The sequence below is a fragment of the Pristis pectinata genome, chromosome 9 (assembly GCF_009764475.1).
Source record: "Pristis pectinata isolate sPriPec2 chromosome 9, sPriPec2.1.pri, whole genome shotgun sequence".
Lineage (NCBI taxonomy): Eukaryota > Metazoa > Chordata > Chondrichthyes > Rhinopristiformes > Pristidae > Pristis > Pristis pectinata.
The window spans coordinates 17532219-17551702 of record NC_067413.1 but is presented as its reverse complement, the minus strand read 5'-3'; the positions used below and the strand labels follow the sequence as shown (position 1 = coordinate 17551702).

Sequence of the window (19484 nt, the reverse complement as noted above, 5' to 3'; positions counted from 1 at the left end):
TGTTTGGAAACATTGGTATTTTGGACATTAAAAGAAACACTTCAAGCAAAAGCATGAAATTTTGGTTTCTGTAATCAATTACAGATAAATTAGTGTGAGCAATAAATGAGAGTACACATTCAACATCATTCTCTGCTGCCCACACTTTTACTAATCTGGGCTTCAACGCAGATCCGCCCCCTCACCCCCAAACCACAGGTTACCCACTCACTTCACTGACTAGCTTATTCTATTACATGCCCAAGTGCATTTGATTAGTAATCTCTGCACAATATGAGCATTTTAAAAATGTATTCTTAAAGGTAAATGCATGAATGATACAAAATATATTGCAAGTATAATGCTTTTTTGGTATTTGAAAGAGAAAAATAAGTAATTTTTGAAATGTTTTTAGATATTATCAATTTAAAAAAAACAAATATTCCAGGCCTATATATAAATGGAATGATGTCATGATATCTGTGCAGTGACAGGGCCATAGGTATTGTTATGCTAGCTTCCATTTCTAAAAATAACTAATTTATGGTGTGGTAAAATATATTCTCAATTGATCCTCCCATCATCACTGATAAAATATCCTGATTGCCGTTTTCAGAAATTTTTATAAAAAAATAAACTTCCACATTTGGTGTTTGCAGACAACAGATTTAGAGAAAGAAGAGACTCAGCAGGAGAAAACAGCAGGGTACCAGAATGGGAAGTTGGTGAATTTTAGAGAAAAGGTCACTCTCAGTGAAGGACTGCAGTGGGTCATCAATGGTTCTGGGGAAAAACGCAACAGAATGTATGTACTTTTTTTAAAAAGCGTAAATTGGAACTTGAATAAAGGTCAGGAAACTAACTGTAAGTATTTCTGTATGGAAGTTTTGTAGTTCTTCTGGTAAACAAATATGAAAATAGAAAAAAAACTGGTATCTAAAATACTTGCAAAACACAGAGGGTCCATCATTAATTGTAAAAATAAAAGAGTGGTTTATATTTTGGGTATTTATCTTTATTTAAAAAAGCGTGCGCATGAACTCAGAAGCTGAACGCAGAGTATCTCTGGAGTTTTGTTTGCTCAAATTTTTGTTCCCTTCATCTGTAATCTTTTCTGCAAGAGGCACTTGGCTAGATATTAGACAAATCCCTGCACATTTTTTTATGCGCAATTTGTGCATAAATTCACCATGCGCTTATTAGATCACACTAGCAATTATTTCTGGGGCAATGAACAGCCACTGTAAAACTGACCTGGGAACTTTCAGTTGCAGTTCACCTCAGCACGGCTGACCTTTGCTTGGTAACAGATGAAGCGATCACTGGCCCCTTGATCCCATTGGCTTTGAACTGTTGTGCTACACTCACACTTACATTAGAAGCACACTACTGACAACTGGTGATGGATATACTTAGCCTTATTCACACTCTTAATTGCAAAGACAAAGTACAAGTTATTGTCAGTAAACTACCCATCAAGCCATGAAATAATCGATCTCGGACTTGTGGTACCTAGTATTCTCTGAATCCCAGATTCAGGGTCTCTCTTTGCGAGTGTTGGTGACAGGTTCTTGTACTGATCCATAGCTCGGTAGGGAGTTGAAACCTGTTTCCAGCACCCATCCCCCTCCTGATCCTTCTTCTCCTCCAATGAGATGGTACCACATTGATAGTCCAGTCCAGGTCCGTTTGGTTCCAGTCTGTCATTATGTTTATTTCACGGAGTCTTAATTGCCACCAATATCAACACAGGGTGCACCTCAAGGCTGTGTGTTTAGCCACCTGCTCTACTCTCTTTCCACCCACGACTGTGTGGCTAAGTGCAGCTCCAATACTATCTATAAATTCACCGATGACACCACTGTTATTGGCCGGATCATAGGTGGTGATGAGTCAAAGTACAGGAGTAAGATAGAGCATCTGGTTGAGTGGTGCCGCAATAACAACCTCTCGCTCAACGTCAACAAAACCAAGGAGCTAATTGTTGATTTCGGGGAGGGGAAGTCGGGAGACCACATGCCAGTTCTCATTGGTGGTTTGGAGGTGGAGAGAGTAAGCAGTTTCAAATTCCTAGGCGTTAACATCTCGGATGACCTGTCCTGGGCCCAGCACATTGATGCGATCATGAAGGAGACATGCCAGTGTCCCCCTAACCCTAACGCAGCAATGGAACATTATGGACCACCTCTTGCACTACTATGGACTTGTCGTCAATTATGTCTTTGATTTTTTTTGCACTAAGGTCTTGCTTTTGCGCAGTCATTTTTTCACTGTATGGTATAATTTTAAGTATAATTTATGAATAATTTATATTCTGTGTGTTGTCTGTACCTATATGCCTGTGTTGCTACTGGCAAGCAAGTTTTTCATTGTACCTGTACCTCACCACACTTGATAATAAACTCCACTTGACACTACCTTCTTAAAACAATTCCTGATTCAGATTCCTATGATCAATCAGTCCTGATTAAGTCAGTATCAATCTTCTTGCTTACACTTTCTTAACATCCTTTGAGAGCTTTAAATTCCATTAACATACCTGAGGTATAATCATCTCCAGATATTGGTTAAGATTGAACATGCTGCCTATTTTTCTGTTCCATGATCATTGTTTCAACCCTCAGGCTAGCACAGAACAACTTGTGATACTGGGACCACACTGTCACGTGGGGTTGGCCAGCCACAGGTCCAGTCTTCTCCCATCCCCTCTCCACCCCTTGTATGCTGCTGCACTGTGACTGCCATGGAGCATGTACTTTAAGAACTGACTCACTTCCCAATGAACAGTGCAGCAATAGCAAGGCAACCGCAAACTCTGCAGGCAGCAGTCCTCAGGAAACCCAGATGGCCTTTGTGTGTCATTCATGATGAAAACCTCTCTAACCATCTTTTAACCGTCATTTTCAGCAACTCCAGATTTCTTTTGCACTTCAATTAGTTGGGTTGTAACATGACATGTTCCACACCAAGAAAGGGTTATCTCCAATTTATAGGCTTATATTTTATTTACAGCTCATTAAACCAGATGTGCCTGCCAGGATTTCATTTTTACATTCAATTGAAGCAAATGCATAGTACTTCACTGGAGCCAGATAATCAGGATTTAATTATTAAGTAACCAAGTACATGGATGTTTTTCTGAATATGTTATTTTCGGTCGTCATTTAACTGCATTATCAATACCACAGTGAAGCCATTACAAACACATTAAACTGTGATGTGAGCTGTTATTAATGAGTTAAAAGGTGTTTGATGATTAAAATTCACAAAAATCCTGGCCTCCTATGGGCTTTGAGACTTGGACTAGGTACATTAGGCACCTCAAAGCACGGGAGAAATGCCACTATTGGTAGTATCTACATGAGGCACTCCCTCAAGAAGGCAACATCCATCATCAAAGATCTCCACTATCCAGGCCATACCATCTTCTCACAGCTACCATTGGGCAGGAGGTACAGAAGCCTTAAGTCCCACACCACCAGGTTCAAGAACAGCTACTTCCCTTTAACTATTCAGTGCTTGAACCAACCTGCACAACCCTAATCACTACCTCAGCATAGCAACACTATGACCACTTCTCACTACAATGGATTTTGTTTTTTTCTGTTCTAATTGTGTTCTTTCTTGTATAATTTATGTTGTAATTTATGTTTTTTCTTGTGAATGTTGTGTATCTGATGCTATTTGCCTTTAATGCTGCTGCAAGTAAGATTTTCATTGTACCTGTGCATACATGTACTTGTGTGTATGACAATAAACTCGAACTTGACTTTGATTAATGCTGTCTGCAAGCCGAATGTCAACATCCTCTCCAATGTCAGCATCTCACCCTAATTTCAGATTCAAAGATGTTCTCAAAGCCCCCTTGGAAAAATGTAACATGCGCACTGATCCATGGAATCCCTGGCCCATCCCTGGATAGCACTGACAACCTCTAGTGCATGCATCAAGAGCACAGAGAAGCCCAGCAAAAGTGGCAGGAGGAGCGCACTACCCCACAAGGATTTGGCACCCACATTGCAGTGGCTACTTTCCACATTGCAGTGGCCTCACTAGTCACCTCAGAATGGGAGTGGAAACAAGTCATCTTAATTGTGTCATCACTTCTGTCTGCCTCGCAAGTAAAAGTTGGTAGTTCAACAGTTAGCAGCAGTATGTGGGGGAGTCAGATGAAGGTGAACATTGATAATTGTTTGTTTGCATACACATATTTATATCGGGATTCTTGCACATTCAACATTAAATTGTTGTGGGACAGAGTATAAATTCAAACCAAGTATTCCTAATCAGCGATATCTACTGTAACATAGGGGAGCCTCAGCCTTAGGTTTGTGGTGTAAGCACTTTCTATTATTACAAGGGAGATGATGGAATCAGTGCAACTAAATATATATCTCCTCTTTTGTGCAAGCTAAGTACCATCCATCATATCATATACATACACATCTCCTCATCTATTTGTCAAGTTCCAATGACCTGTGCTGCTTGTGCTGGCTCCTAACTCTCAGATCCAAAGGAAATCCTCCTTGTTCCATCCTCCAGACTGGAGTTGCAGCATCAGGACTCAGGATGTGAAGTCTGGAACTCCTTGGCAATATGTTAGCTGAACACTAATGGAATAAGTACATCTTGGAACTGGAGACTAACATGTTCTCATATATTTTGTTATTCTTTGACAAGGGTCAAATATTGATAAGGTTGCCAAATGTTGCCAAATTAGCCATCACTAGATTTACTGATTCTTTGGTTTCTGCATTTAGGGACTATGGACAAAATCTGTACTCAATTGTGTGTTCTGAAAATAGGATGTAATAGGATTTGTGTGTTTTGTCCAGCAGTCAGTTCCATTGACTTTAACTCATCCATGAAGATGGTTTGGCTCTGAAATTAAATAGCATCGGTTATGCTCGTTTGGCTTTTACAAAGCATATGATCTAAGTGAAGATATTGCAGAGCAATGAGATACCATGGGACTTGAGTATCCGACTGCATGATTTGAAAAAAGGTTAATATGTAAGGTCAACAACTAATTAGGAAACCCAACTGAATGTTATTGTTTATTGCTGGGGAATTGAACCAAAAGTAGGGAGGTTATGCTTCAGTTACAAAGGGCATTGATAGAATTACATATGGAGTATTGGTCTCCTATTTAAGGAAAGATGTGAAGGAAGCAGCTCAGAGGTTTACTAAAATAATACCTGGAATGGGTGTTATGTCATATGAGGAAAGATTGAGCGGTATCAACTGGAGTTTAGAAAAAGAAACTTGATTGAAACATAATATATCCTGGGGGTTCTTGACAGGGTGGAGGTGGAGAAGATGTTTCCTTACATGGAAGAACCTAGAACTCGGGGTCATTGTTTAAACTTAAATAGTTGCCCATTTAAAACAGGGATAAAGTAAAATATTTTGTCTCAAAGAGTCATGTCTTTGGAACTCCCTTCCTCAAAGAGTGGTCCAAGCATATTTTTAAGTCAGTGTTAGAAAGATACTGAAGAATCAGGAGTTGAAAGGTTATCATTGACAGGAAAGAATCCAGAGTTGAGGGTACAGTTAGATCAGCCATGATCGTAATTAAATGGTAGAGATGCAAGTAGCCTATTCCTGGTCCTGATGTGCATGAAGTTCCACCACCTGAATTTTGAGTCACTGATCCACTTGGTCCCACCCTGTGTTTACACAAGAGCTCCACATTGTTTTTGTCTCAACCTTGCAGCCTTCTCAAGCAGCCATACTCATTGCTTGCATGTCCTTGTCTGTTAAAGACTTCATTTAACTGATGGTATAAGTTGTGCAACTTTTCCCCATTTTTGTTGTGTGCCAACTCCTCCTCCCTGTTACCACAGTTATATTTGCTTTAAGCAATCACTTACATGAAAGCCTCTTTTTGACTTTCATATCCAAAAACCTCAGAGGGAAAGTAATATTTTGCTTCTTCAGTATCTGTCAATAAAAGGCAGACATATAATTTTTAGTACTGGTGTGAACTGTTTGTAAGTCTCCGGTGTTGTACTTATTCTCCAGTTTATGACCAGACTTCCAATACAACCCTCAATAATAACAGAAAACTAATAAAACTGCAGATGCTGGAATCTAAGGAAGGGTCACTAAACTGAAACATTATCTGGTTACTATTTCCACAGATGCTGCATGACAGGCTGTGTTCTTCCAGCCTTTCTGTTTTTGTTTCAACCCTCAATAAGTGCCCAAAGTTTCTTCTAAAATCTATCAGCATTGGGCTTGATAAGGAGCCACCACTCTCTTGGGAAGGAGAAACTCCCATCCCCTTCGAAGAGCCATGTCTTATTTCAGGTGTGGTTCCAGATAGACTCTTACAGCTCTGAATGAGACTCTTCAGCCCATTATACCCATGCTAAAACTCTTTAAAAAGCTAAGCAATTAGCCCCATTCTCTATCTCATTCCTTCTATCCCAGCAAATTTTTCATATCTAAGTAAAACCTTTGGAAGAAACTACTGAACCTACCTTCACTACCCTTTTAGGTGGTGAAGATAGGTTCAGTATTTTCTTCCAAATGACAGGGTGATCTATAAACTCTCCTTATGTCACAGTTTTTTTACAATCATTATTTTTCAATGGTATCACATCAAATAATGTCATTATAATGCCTCAATAAATATTTGGAGAGATTTTTTTTGGTGATAACAGTCTTTCAAGCTTACTTGTATATATGCCCTGGTGGAAAACGAGCAAGATCTGATGAACAGCAACAAAAATAAATGCTGACACCAACCCCCCCCCCCCCCCCCCCCCCCGCCCCCAGTAGGAGTTGACAGCTGGGAAAATAAAGGCTGTGAATATTGTCCTCACAAACTGCATGCAGACAATGAGTCAGTCCAAGTGCATTGGAAAAAGGCTTGTCTTAACAAACTGTAGGTACACCCTTATGACTACAATTACTTTTATTGCAGTGTCGAGAAATGGTTTGCAGATGTCATAGATTTAGAAATTACTCAGAGGGGATAAAAATGCCAAGGCCACATTTTTTATTTGTTTCTGTGCGGCACCAGGAACACCTCCTCATCCTGAACCTGATTTTTGATACCCGCATTTTTCACCACTCCTGAGGGCATGCTTATTTAATGCAATTATTCATTGTCATTCTGCCCCCACCCAGTTTTTACGTGCTCGTCCTGAAAATTTCACACGTGCACTGACAGGGAATCTAATTCAAAGCCCATTGACACTTCTATTTCTATTCATATTAAAAAACCTGTGCAACTATTCCCTGCAAAAAAGAACCTTCAAGTGATAGTATGGGTACCAGCTCTGTGGGCGGCACTCTTCCCTGGTGAGGCAGAAGGTTATTGATTCAAATTCCACTCCGGACACTTCAGCATAAAAATATGCAACACTGCGGTGCACTGCAGAGGGAGTGCTGCAGTGTTGCAGGTGCCATCTTTCAGATTAAGCATTTAATTGTGATTTCCCCTGTTCACCCAAATGGGAATGGACAGTTCCATGTTGCTGTTCTGAAGAAGGTCAAAGGATTTATCCCCATGATCTTTGTCAAATTTTATTTCCCATCAACACCTCTAAAAAATGCCTGTGCATTATTGCTTGGCTGTTTGTGTGTCCCTGCTGTGCACAACTTGGATGTCAGGTTATTAACAGCAACCAGATTTTAAAACCTGAGAGTAAAGCTCTTTGAGAAGTTGTGACTCACATTAAATGCAACAATTCATAAGGAGCAGCTAATTTTGTTTAGTGGAGAAATAAAACGTTAATATAGTTGGAGCTGTATGCAGAGTAGCTACTGAAGCTGTGGTTCATTTATGTTGGTCAAGACTTGAGTATCTCTGGATCTCACTTTTATTAAATTTGAATAAAGTTAACTTCCTTGATCCTGATTAATGGCAAGGTAGGAGTTTTTGACTGTGCAATAATTTGGAACCTTTACTGATAACAAGTTAAATATATTCCCTTATGGGCCATATCGGTGACTTTATGACCACCAATAAAGCAATTGCCAGCATGGTTATAAACAGAAGTGCAAGCACATTTTGACAGCTTGTTTCCTTGTGTGTATGATTTTGTTCGCAATTGCATCGACGATATCAGTGGGATTAAGAGTCCTTAAAAATGAATAAATTAATGCTTGTGTTAAACACAGAAAATCTTCACACAAATGTGTTGAGTGTTCATATAATGATATTAATTTCTAATCTAGAGTTAGCTGGTATCTATGAAACGTGGAAAGAATTAAGAACAATCAAGTCACTAAGAGTTGAATGTTGGAAGGCATATTCTCCATGACTGAAATCTGCTAGAACTCTTATATCGAGTTTTAATTCAAGAATCTGGCTGAGCTTAGTTAGAGAATTTTATGGGTGGGTGGGGCAACACCTCGAGGAATTAAGTCTGCACAATTAAAGCTACATGATAAATTTTGAATATTCCCTCTTATGATGTTTTAATGATGTGACTGATCATGTGGTGTTAAGGAGCAGCCTTAGTTCACAGAATGGTTCTCGCAATAAACTGGTGGAACCTTTCTGTTTGAAACCAGCATTCTCAATCACAGAATCCTCTCTTGTTTCAGGCAAAGTCCAAGACCTTCTGCAGATTAGCCTGCAGGTACTCGAAGATTTCAATTTTCCAGTTGGACAAATCTCCCTGTCCCCTCCTTTCACTAGACTTCCTTCAGCGCTTTGATTTACCTCTCACAACGTGCAATCTAATTTAAGTATCAGTGAGCTGCCCAATCCTATCTATTTCAGTGTCCTCCCTGCTGTAACTTCAGACTGTCAAAATGACAGCCATTCAAAACAATTCAAAAGAAAATATCTCTGTTATTCAACTTAATATGGGATAGTTAGCCTGGAAGGGGAATTTTGTGCATTCCTTACCTGTCAATAACCAAACTTTTTTTTTCAGTGAATGATAATATTTTGCATGAAGCCAGTGCTTGTATTTTACCACTTTAGACCATGTTCCTTTATAGCTGAGGCTGCTTTCTCAGATTCACCAAAGATGGTCTGAACCAAGAGATCGGTTGAGATATTAGTTTTGACAGGACATCTGAAATGTCCTCCTTTTTCAGGAAATGTGGCTTTCCTGCTCCTGTGGTTGATGGCGCCTCTCTTGCAATTCCTGCATTTCTGGGACTTCTGCTCTCACCTCACCTCCCTGCAAACAGAACAGAGATAGAGTCCTCACCTCTCACCTGATCAGCCTCTGCATCCAGCACGTTATTCTTCTTCACTTCCACCAGCTGCAACGGGATCCACTAGCCACATCTTCCCTCCCCCCGACCCCTTTCTTCCTTCCGCAGAGACCATTCCCTACATGACTCCTTGGTCCACTCATTCCTCCCCGTCCACCCCTCCCAGACCTCTGGCATTTTCCCCTGCAACAGCAGGATGTGCAATGTTCCTGCACCTCCTCCCTCACCTTCATCCAGTGACCTGAACAGCAAAGATTCACTTGCATCTCCTCCAATCTCATTTACTGCATTCAGTTAATGGACTAGAATAGTTAATGGACTGGAACTTGCTGGTAAGTACAGGCAGTTCATGCCCAACTAGTGGAATTTATCCATTCTAAGTGTCGGAGTGTTTAAGATCTTCGTGTTTGCCGGGTATTTTTCTGAATTCTCCACCTGTTGAACTAATACCAGGTTAAACCTGGAGCAAGAGTATTGAACCCTTTCACTTGACTGGTGAAGAGCTGCTGCAAAACAGAAAGATAAGTAGAAAATAATTTACATTTGCTTCAATGTAGTAAGTTGTTTATTTTTATGTGCTTTTCTTAAAAAACAATTTTAAAAGTATGATAATGGTTCAATTATTCATAAAAGTTATTGACTACTTGTCAATAACAGAAAAATTTAGGGTCACAAATTTCCTTGACAGTAGGCAAAGCTTATTATGTGGCTTTGGCAGCTGTTTATTGGTTTATTATTGTCACATGTACTGAAATACAGTGAAAAGCTTTAGTTTGCATGCCATCCAGACAAATGATTCCAAACATAAGTGCATTGAGGAGTAAATTGGAAAACAAAATGCAGAATAAAGTGTTACAGTTGCAGAGAAAGTACAGTGCAGTTAGACAAATAAAATGCAAGGGCCATGGCAAGGTAAATTGAGAGATCAAGAGTTCATTTTTTAGTGTATGAGAGATCAATTCAAGAGTCTGAAAACAGTGGGATAGAAGCTGGAGCAACACACAAAAAATGTTGGAGGAACTCTGCAGGTCAGGCAGCATCTATGGAAGGAAATGAACAGTCGATGTTTTGGGCTGAGACCCTTCATCAGGGATAGAAGCTGTCCTTGAGCCCGGTGGTACGTGCCCTCAAGCTTTTTACCTTCTGCCTAACGGGAGAGGAAAGAAGAGAGAATGACTGGGGTGGGAGGGGTCATTGATTATGATGGCTGCTCTCCTGAGCCATTGGAGGAGAGGCTGGTTTGCGTGATGGACTGGGCTGCATTCACAACCCTCTGCAACCTCTTGTGGCCTCAGACAGAGCAGTTGACATACCAAACTGTGATGCATCCGGATAGGATGCTTCCCATGTTGTTAAAGGTTTTTTCAGCCGTTTTATAGGTGAGGCTTGTCCTGGCCAAACCATGTCATGGAATTACATTGCACAGTGCCCTGCTACCACACAGGGCCTCATTGTTTAATAGCAAGATGATGGTGGGCAACAGTGAGCTTTGGTAGCTGTCCACTAGCATCAAATTCTGGGCTAATACTATTTTGTGCCCCAGTTTGGACTTGAACTTGGATCTCTGTTATTGGCTAACCAATTGATAGTATGAGAAGATGTAAATAATTTAATGGAAACTTCATCTGAAATCTGTGCTTAGAGAGTGGGCCATGTAACCAGTACTTGAACTTGGGATACTGATTGCCTAACGCTGGTGAGCAACTTAGGGAATTGCACCCACAAAGTCTGCCAGGATCAATTGGCAGAGAGTTCTGGCATGCGCACTTTGAAACTTATGCCTGCAGCTTCTGAATCCCAAATGCTTCAATGCAATGAATTTTTTTTGGAAGTGAAGGAATAAAGTCGTGCAGTTTTAGACTTGGCCAGGTTAGGAGCAAATGAACAGAGTGGAAACATGGTCACAGCAACGGGGGGAGATTGAGGGAGAGTTAGAGGCAGGGGTCCAAGTGGAATAAGAAGATAAGGAAAAGGGTCTATTGTGTTAAGTAGAAGCCCCATGGACGAAGTGATGGACATGATGGACAAGCGAAAACAGTAGAAGAACAGCTTGAAATTCATTGAGATGAGCACATGATGGAATGGTATTGAGGTCTTTGCTCAGGACTGATCATTTGGAATGAAAAGGAGGAAGCTGAGATGAAATAATAATGACTGGAGAAAGATCGTCGACCGGAAATAATAACTCTATTTCTCTCTTCACAGATAACCTGCTGAGCATTTCCTGCATTTTCTGTTTTTATTTCTGATTTCCAACATCCACAGAATTCACTATTGTCATGATCAAAGTGCATAATTATTGATTGAGACAACCTCTCATTTCTCAGATGTTTTGTTGCTTCAGTATATAAAACAGAATTGAAAGGTACAGATAGAGTTAACCTTTATCAAAATTTGATTTCACTCACACATTATAGAATCGAGTAAGAAAATAAATTTGTTTGCTAAAGATCCCATCAGCATTTTTATTACTTTGAAATGTAAATATGGCAGATCTGTGATAAAAATTGAATAGCGACAAATACAATTTCACAGACCTCCGTAAGGCATTGTTGATTCACTGATACACTCTCTGGAAGTCAAACAGCCGGGAGTCTCCCCTGTTTTGAGATTGCAAAAAGTGCCATGGTTTCATTTTCATTTGCCAGCGGGTGAGGTGAGTGACAGATGGCAGTGTTGACAGCTTGGGCTCAAGGGCTTGCTCCTTTAGCCCAGACCAAGGAACCTGTGCTGTTTCTTATTAGTTACGTGGTTTACACAGCAGGGCAGCCAAAGGTGGGATTTTCCACACGAATGTGATCCAGAACCGCAGTGTTTGTATCCGACCTGTAGTGTGCTCTCTATGTACCAGACAGCATTCATCAGGCATCAGTTTTCAAGGCTTCCCATCTGCTGCACTGAGATGTGCAGACTTTGTTAGTAGTGGTCACAGAGAACCCATGATGAGGCACAACAGTGCATGGAAAACCACGCATTTGACATCAAATTAAATAATTCATGATTGCCTGAGGCCCTGCCATATTCTTTCGTTTATGACTGCTTCAAAGGAGCATTTTATTTTATTATCTCGGATGACCTGTTTCTCTAAATAGGAGGTTAAGTGTCACAGAGTCCTTTCACGATATAGCCTGAAGTGGATTCCAGCTTTTAAACGATTGCCAGCAGAATACTACATACCAAACCATTAATTCACAAAGACACAAACCTAATGCTGGGATTATTCCGCATGACCTAATCCTTGAGAAGCAACGGTGGTCAATTTTGTGCGACGTTGCATGAGATTGTGGGGTCTATTCTCCACAAGTGATGAAGATTAATGCTGAGGTGTGATGGAATTTTAGTTAGTATGGTCCAGGTACAGCATAACTAGTGTTTTCATAGTTGCACCAATTTAAAGAGGCTGCAGGCACATTGGAAAAGTTGGAGAGATGCAGACACTCAGCACATTTCAGAAGGACTTGGATGAGCAGTTGATGTGCTGCAACCTACTAATTCAGAGACCAGGTATTATTTGATTCAATAATTCTGAGTTAGATAAAAGCCAGAATTAACAATAGTGCCTGTGAAACAAATAGATTGTCTTACAGGAAAATAAGAAAAAACTATAGATGCTGGTAATCTGAAACCAAAACAGAAAATAGCAGAAGCACTCAGTAAGTCAGGCTGTGAAAAGAGTAACAGAATTAATGTTTCAGGTTGAAGGCCCTTTGTCAGAACTGAGGAGGTGAAAAAAACAAATTAGTTTTAAGTTACAGAGGTGACCTGAAACATTAACTCTCCTCTTCCCGCTGAGTGTTTCCAGCATGTTCTGTTTTTATTCTGGATTGTCTTAAAAGCTCACCTGGTTCATGAATGGGGAAGACGCAAGGCCAAAAAAATCACATTTCAAGGGACAATTCAAAAAGGGCAATAATTATTGTCACTGATGCCCACACCCTGTGAAAAATGAACAAAGATGTCACCAACAGTTGGAGGATTGCACACTGAAGTCAACAGACATGCTTCCAGCTGATAGGCCTTGTCATCTGTACCTATCCTTCAGTTTCTTTTGGTGGCTTCAATATAGATGACAAAACAGGCTGGCATAAAAAGGAAGGCAATATCATAAGAGGATACATGCTGTGTATGGTCATGCATTAATGAAGTTCAGTAGTTTTCCATGAGGGAAATCATCTGTGGTAATGATTTGATGCTAGTTTCAGAGTAAAAGAAAAATCATTGGGATGAAGTTGAATCTGTAAACTTTTTGACCATGGGCTGTTTCACAACCAAACTGATTCTGTCTTCACGTGACATCCATAAGCAGGCCGAGATGTTCTTTCACGCAACTTTGAAACAAAAACACGATGTCCAGTTGGAAGTAGATTTATCCTGAAGTTGATCAATACTGCATCCACTTCTGAGGAACTCCAGGAAATTTGATTCTTAACCAAACTGCAGAAGTGTTGTTTGTCCTTGCATCATTTTTCTGGTATATGTGCAGAGTAACAAAGGGAGACCTGAAAGTGCCATTTTGAGAACTTCATGGTTCTGATTTTTCACTGATTTTTTTGAGACTTGAATAAACAAAATTGAAGTAACATACAATATTATGTTAATGCCATTCATATGTAAGAAAGCAGCTTCAATGGTGTACTGATCATTGGGTAATGATTGGCTCTTTCCATGCCCTCTCCCCTCATAATTCTAAAGCTCTAACCCCAGCCTTTCCATCCTTCCTAATCCAGACTGAAAATCACTTTGACTGAAGCAGCACAGAGGAGGAAAGGACTTACAAAGCTGATAAGCAAATCATTAAATGATGTGTGATGGCAACTGATGTGAAAGTGAACCTTACGCAAATATGTAGGCCTGTGGGAGGGGTTGGATGTATCTTTTCCCATAATTAGCAATAAATATCAGGGATGCTATACACAGAGAAAGTCTTCTGTTCATGTTGCATAAGGACCCAAATGGAATTGGTTACTCAGTGTCAGCTAACTCTTAAGTGACCTAAAACAAGATGCAATTTTGGTGACACAATGAATGGCATGTTAACTAGAATGTTTCTGCTGTATTTTTAAGACTTAAAAGGCAATGGAAGAAATAAATGTGAAGCTTAAGGGAACACAGTGACCTATATCAGATTCTTTTAGCCTGTGTCTTGACATTTATTTTAACTGCAATTTCCTCATAACAAAATTAACAAGGAAAGGAGGCGACAGAAAACTGCAGTTATTAGTGACAGTTCTCTTAAGGGTCAGATCCGTATGTCATAGATCATCTTAGCGAGTAATGGCAGCAGCTTCTGTGCAAAATGAACATTTAATGGGCAAATTTATCATGCTTCTCCACACACAACTCGTGTGCGATGACTAACTGCTAATAGTTATCCCAGGGCTCAGTATTAAATCCTTACACTGTAATCAGATTTGGGGAAACTGCTTCCTCTGGCAAGTTTTATTTCTCTTTGGAGTTCTGAGACAGTGAAGCACCGCCTCCCCCCCTTCCCACAACATCCTCAACACCTGTTAACATATATTTCCAGATCGACAGCAATGAGATTGACTTTTAACTGAACTTCAGTGTGACCTAGTAACTCACTTAGTTGTATCAAATTGCCACAACAAAGCATTATGCTTCCGAACATGCTGCCTTCAACACCAAAAGGAACAAGGCCAGTAGGAACACTACTACGTGTAGGTTTCCCCTTCAAACCATACCCCACCCTGAATTAGAAATGTTTCTCATTATCACTGGGTCTAAATATTGGTCATTCCTTCCCAACAGCACAGTGGGCGTTTCTTCACCAGAAGAGGGTCATCACCACCTACTCAAGAACAATTAGCTATGGGAAATAAATATGGATCTTGTCAATATTATCCTCACACAGAAATCAACAGACAAAAGGACTTTGTTCATTTGTAAAGATGCACCGGTGTGTTCACGATGGAATGAATTGGGGGCAGTGCCAGGGAGGGAGGACTGGGTAGCAGAGACAGCTGAAATCATGATGTAAAATGATTGACAAAAAAGTCCATGGGGTCCTATCACATGGGATGTTTTTTTGCATGAGAAAATGTCTGCACTGTCCTAACAACACTAAACAAAATGTGAGATGGCACATTGAATGATTATGTTTCCAAAAATTGCCTATTATTTTGTCTCTGTATGAAGAACTAATATCTGTACAAATTTCTGCAAGCCTGTCTGTAAATTCTTGCTAAAATGATTTCTCCAAATGATGAGTTTCAAATAAAAAAAAGTTGCCTCTCCTCCCAATTCCTCCCAGGTAGCTTGTGGTGCAGTAGATCAAAATTTAAGAAAATTTTAAACTTGAAATAAAGTTCACTGTGCTAAAATCAAAAACCTTGCACTAAAGACAATTTTATGTTGTTGTGCTTCTAATGTAGAGTTTGATCTCCTGGGACTTGGGTTGTTCAGAGAAACAAAGGACTGCAGATGCTGGAATCTGGATGAAAAACACGATGATGCTGGAGGAACTCAGCAGGCCAGGCAGCATCCCTGGTCCTGAAATAGGGTCCTGACCCGAAATATTGACTGCCTGCTTTTCTCCACGGATGCTGCCTGGCCTGCTGAGTCCCTCCAGTAGCATCGTGTTTTTCAATTGGATTGTTCACTTCGTCTCTCTTTAGTTTTTCTCCAGTCATGCTTTCTCTGAGTTCAACTTGTACAGGTGGTCCAACTATTGTTTCTTTGACTCCATTTCCAACCAACAGTCCTTCTAAGTTTCTTTATTTCAGGTATTGTCATTTTTTTTTCCCCAAGACAACCATTATTTATCCTTTCCTCAAAAAATTGATCCTCCCTCTTTCTGCAAACTATTATACTATCTGTGTTCATAATTTACTATCCGAAGTCCACAAATATGTTGCTGGGACCCAAATCTTTGTCCAGCTATGTTTGTGGGGAATACTGTATTTTTTGAGAAGGCACCAGAGCATATCGATGAGGGGAATGAGGTAGATGTTATCTACTTTGACTTTATAACACTTTTGACAAGGTGCCATATGACAGGCTGATCCAAAAGGTTAGAGCCCATGGTATCCAAGGTAGGCAGCTGAACTGGATTCAAAATTGGCTTGGTAATTGAAGGCAGAAGGTGGTGGTGGAGGGTTGCTTTTCTGATTGGAAGTCTGTGACCAGTTGTGTACCACAAGGATCAGTGCTGGGACCTGTGGGAAGTCAGGGAGGCTGCCAGTGTCCCTGATGACTACATGTGCAGGAAGTGTGTCCAGCTGCAGCTCCTGACAGACCGCATGACGGCACTGGAGCTGCACATGGATTCACTCTGGAGCATCCGTGATGCTGAGAATGTTGTGGATAGCACGTTTAGCGAGTTGGTCACATCGCAGTTTAAGGGCCTAGGGAAGGTTAGGGAATGGGTGATCAAAAGGCCGAGCAATAGCAGGCAGGTATTGCAGGAGTCTCCTGCGGTCATCTCCCTCCAAAACAGATGTACCGCTTTGGATACTTTCAGGGGAGATGATGCATCAGGGGAAGACAGGAGTAGCCAGGATAATGGCACCATGAGTGGCTCTGCTGCACAGGAGGGCAGGAAAAAGAGTGGCAGAACTATAGTGGTAGGGGATTCCAGGGAAAAGGGAAAAGATAGGAGTTTATGTGGCTGCAAACAGGACTCCTGGTTGGTGTGTTGCCTCCCGGCTCCAAGGGTCAGGGATGTCTCGGAGCGGCTGCAGGGCATTCTGGAAGGGGAGGGTAAACAGCAAGTTGGCATGGTGCATGTAGGTACCAACGATATGGGAAAAAAGTGGGATGAAGTCCTACAAGCTGAATTTAGGGAGCTAGGAGATAAATTATAAAATAACATCTCAAAGGTATTAATCTCAAGATTGCTGCTTGTGCCACATGCTAATCAGAGTAGGAATAGCAGCATAGTTAGGGTGAATATGTGGCTTGAGCAGTGGTGCAGCAGGGAGGGTTTCAGATTCCTGGGGCATTGGAACCGGTTCTCAGGGAGGTGGGACCAGTACAAACCATACGGTCTACACCTGGGCAGGACTGGGATCAATGTCCTGGGGGATTGTTTGCTAGTGCTGTTGGGGAGGGTTTAAACTAATATGGCGGGGGATGGGATTCCATGCAGAAAAACAGAGGGAAGCAAAGCAGAGACCAGACCAAAAAATTAAAAAGAGAAAATTAAGAGTGGAGTACAGAAAAGTCAAATGCAAAGGATACAAAGATCACTAGATTCTAAAAGGACAATGAGTATAAGGGCACCTTAATTGAATGCCTGTAGTATTTGAAACAAGGTCAGCAAACTTGTGGCACAAATCAGTACGAAGGGCAAACTGTACTGTTATTGTTTTTACCTGTACTACATTAATGCACTCTGTACTAACCCAATGTAACTGCACTGTGTAATGAATTGACCTGTACGATCGGTATGCAAGACAAGTTTTTCACTGTACCTCAGTAGAAATGACAATAATAAACTGATACCAATACCAAAGGGGTATGCTTTAGTGGCCATTACAGAAACGTGGTTACAGGGTTGAGATGAGTGGGAATTAAATATCCAAGGGTATCAGGTAATACAGAAGGATAGGCAGGAAGGTAAGGGAGGTGGGGTAGCACTCTTAATTAAGGATAAGATTAGGGCGATAGTGAGAGACGATATAAGATCCAAGGAGCAGAATGTTGATTCCATCTGGGTAGAGATTAGTAAAGGGAAAAGATCACTGGTGGGAGTTGTCTGTAGGCCACTGAATAATAACATTACAGTGGCACAGGCAATAAACCAAGAAATATCTGATGCATGTAAGAATGGAATGGCAGTTGTCATGGGGGACTTTAACTTGTACATAAGATAAGATCAGAGATCTTTATTAGTTACATGTACATCGAAACACACAGTGAAATGAATCTTTTTGCATAGAACGTTCTGGGGGCAGCCCACAAGTGTCGCCATGCTTCCAGTGCCAACATAGCATGCCCACAACTTCCTAACCCATACTTAGATTAGGTGAATCAAGTTGGTTGAGGCAGTCTTGAGGAGGACTTCATAGAATGTATCCATGATAGCTTTCTTGAACAGCATGTTACTGAAACTGCAAGGGAAAATGCTTTCTTAGATCTGGTCCTGTGCAATGAGACTGGTAAAATTAACAATCTTGTAGTTTGGGATCCTCTTGGAAAGAGTGACCATAGTATGATTGAATTTCTCATACAAATGGAAAGTGCAGTAGTTCGATCTAAAACCAGTGTATTATGCCTAAACAAGGGAGACGACAATGAGATGAGAGAGGAGTTGGCTAGCGCAAACTGGAAACACAGACTATATGGTGGGACAGTTGCGGAACAGTGGAAGACTTTCAAAGAGATTTTTCATGGTGCTCAGCAAAAGTATATTCCAGTTAAAAGCAAGGACTGTAAAGGTGGGGAGAGCAAGCCTTGTATAACTGAGGAAATAAAGGAAGGCATCACACTAAAAGCTCATGCATACAAAGTCGCCAAGAGTAGTGGGAAACTGGATGATTGAGAAAACAACAAAGAACCACTTAGCAAGCAATAAGGAAAGGGAAGATGGATTATGAAAGTAAACTAGCACAAAATATAAAAACAGGCAATAAAAGTTTTTATAATTATATAAAGTGGAAAAGGCTGGCTAAAGTGAACGTAGGTCTCTTGGAAGATAAGAAAGGGGAATTAATATTGGGTAATGCGGAAATGGCCGAGGCTTTGAATGACTATTTTGTGTCAGCCTTCACAGTGGAGGACAAATGTGACATGCCAAAGAGAGATGTTATGGATGCGATGCGAGGTGAGGACTTCAATAAGTACTCTAGATAGTGCTGAGCAAACTAGTGGGCCTAAAGGTAGACAAGTCCCCTGGTCCTAATGGGATGCATCCCAGAGTACTGAAACTTATAGTAGAGACACTTGTGATAATTTACCAACATTCTCTGGATTCTGGGCAGGTCCCGGCAGATTGGAAGACAGTGAATGTCATGCCACTGTTTAAAAAAGATGTAGGCAAAAGGCAGGTAACTATAGGCCAGCTAGCTTAACTTCTGTAGTCGGGAAAATGCTTGAAGCTATCATTAAGGAAGAAATAGTGAGACATCTGGATAGCAGAGGAAGCTGAGATGTGGCCTGATAGAGGTATATAAAATTATGAGAGGGAAATGCTCGATAGTAAAAATCTTCACATAGTTGGGGTATCTCAGAGGGCATATGTTTAAGATGAGAGGTGAGAGGTAAGAGGTTTAGGGGCAATCTGAAGAGGAATTCTTTTCACACAGAGGGTGGTTGGAGTCTGGAATGTGCTGGCTGAGGGGATGGTGGAGGCACATACT

General features: G+C 40.8%; 1 protein-coding gene across 2 annotated transcripts in view; it reads left to right on the top strand.

The window, feature by feature from the left end:
- tsnare1 (T-SNARE Domain Containing 1) overlaps positions 1–19484 on the top strand; it is a 650834-nt gene that overhangs the window by 594695 nt on the left and 36655 nt on the right. Inside the window, exon 12 of one of the 2 annotated variants that reach the window (XM_052023540.1) lies at positions 14935–15441. The exons of the other annotated variant lie outside the window; for it this stretch is intronic. The gene's annotated coding sequence lies outside the window, so the exon portion shown is untranslated. Of the gene's footprint in view, positions 1–14934; positions 15442–19484 lie in introns of those variants that run through there. 2 annotated transcript variants of the gene reach the window in all.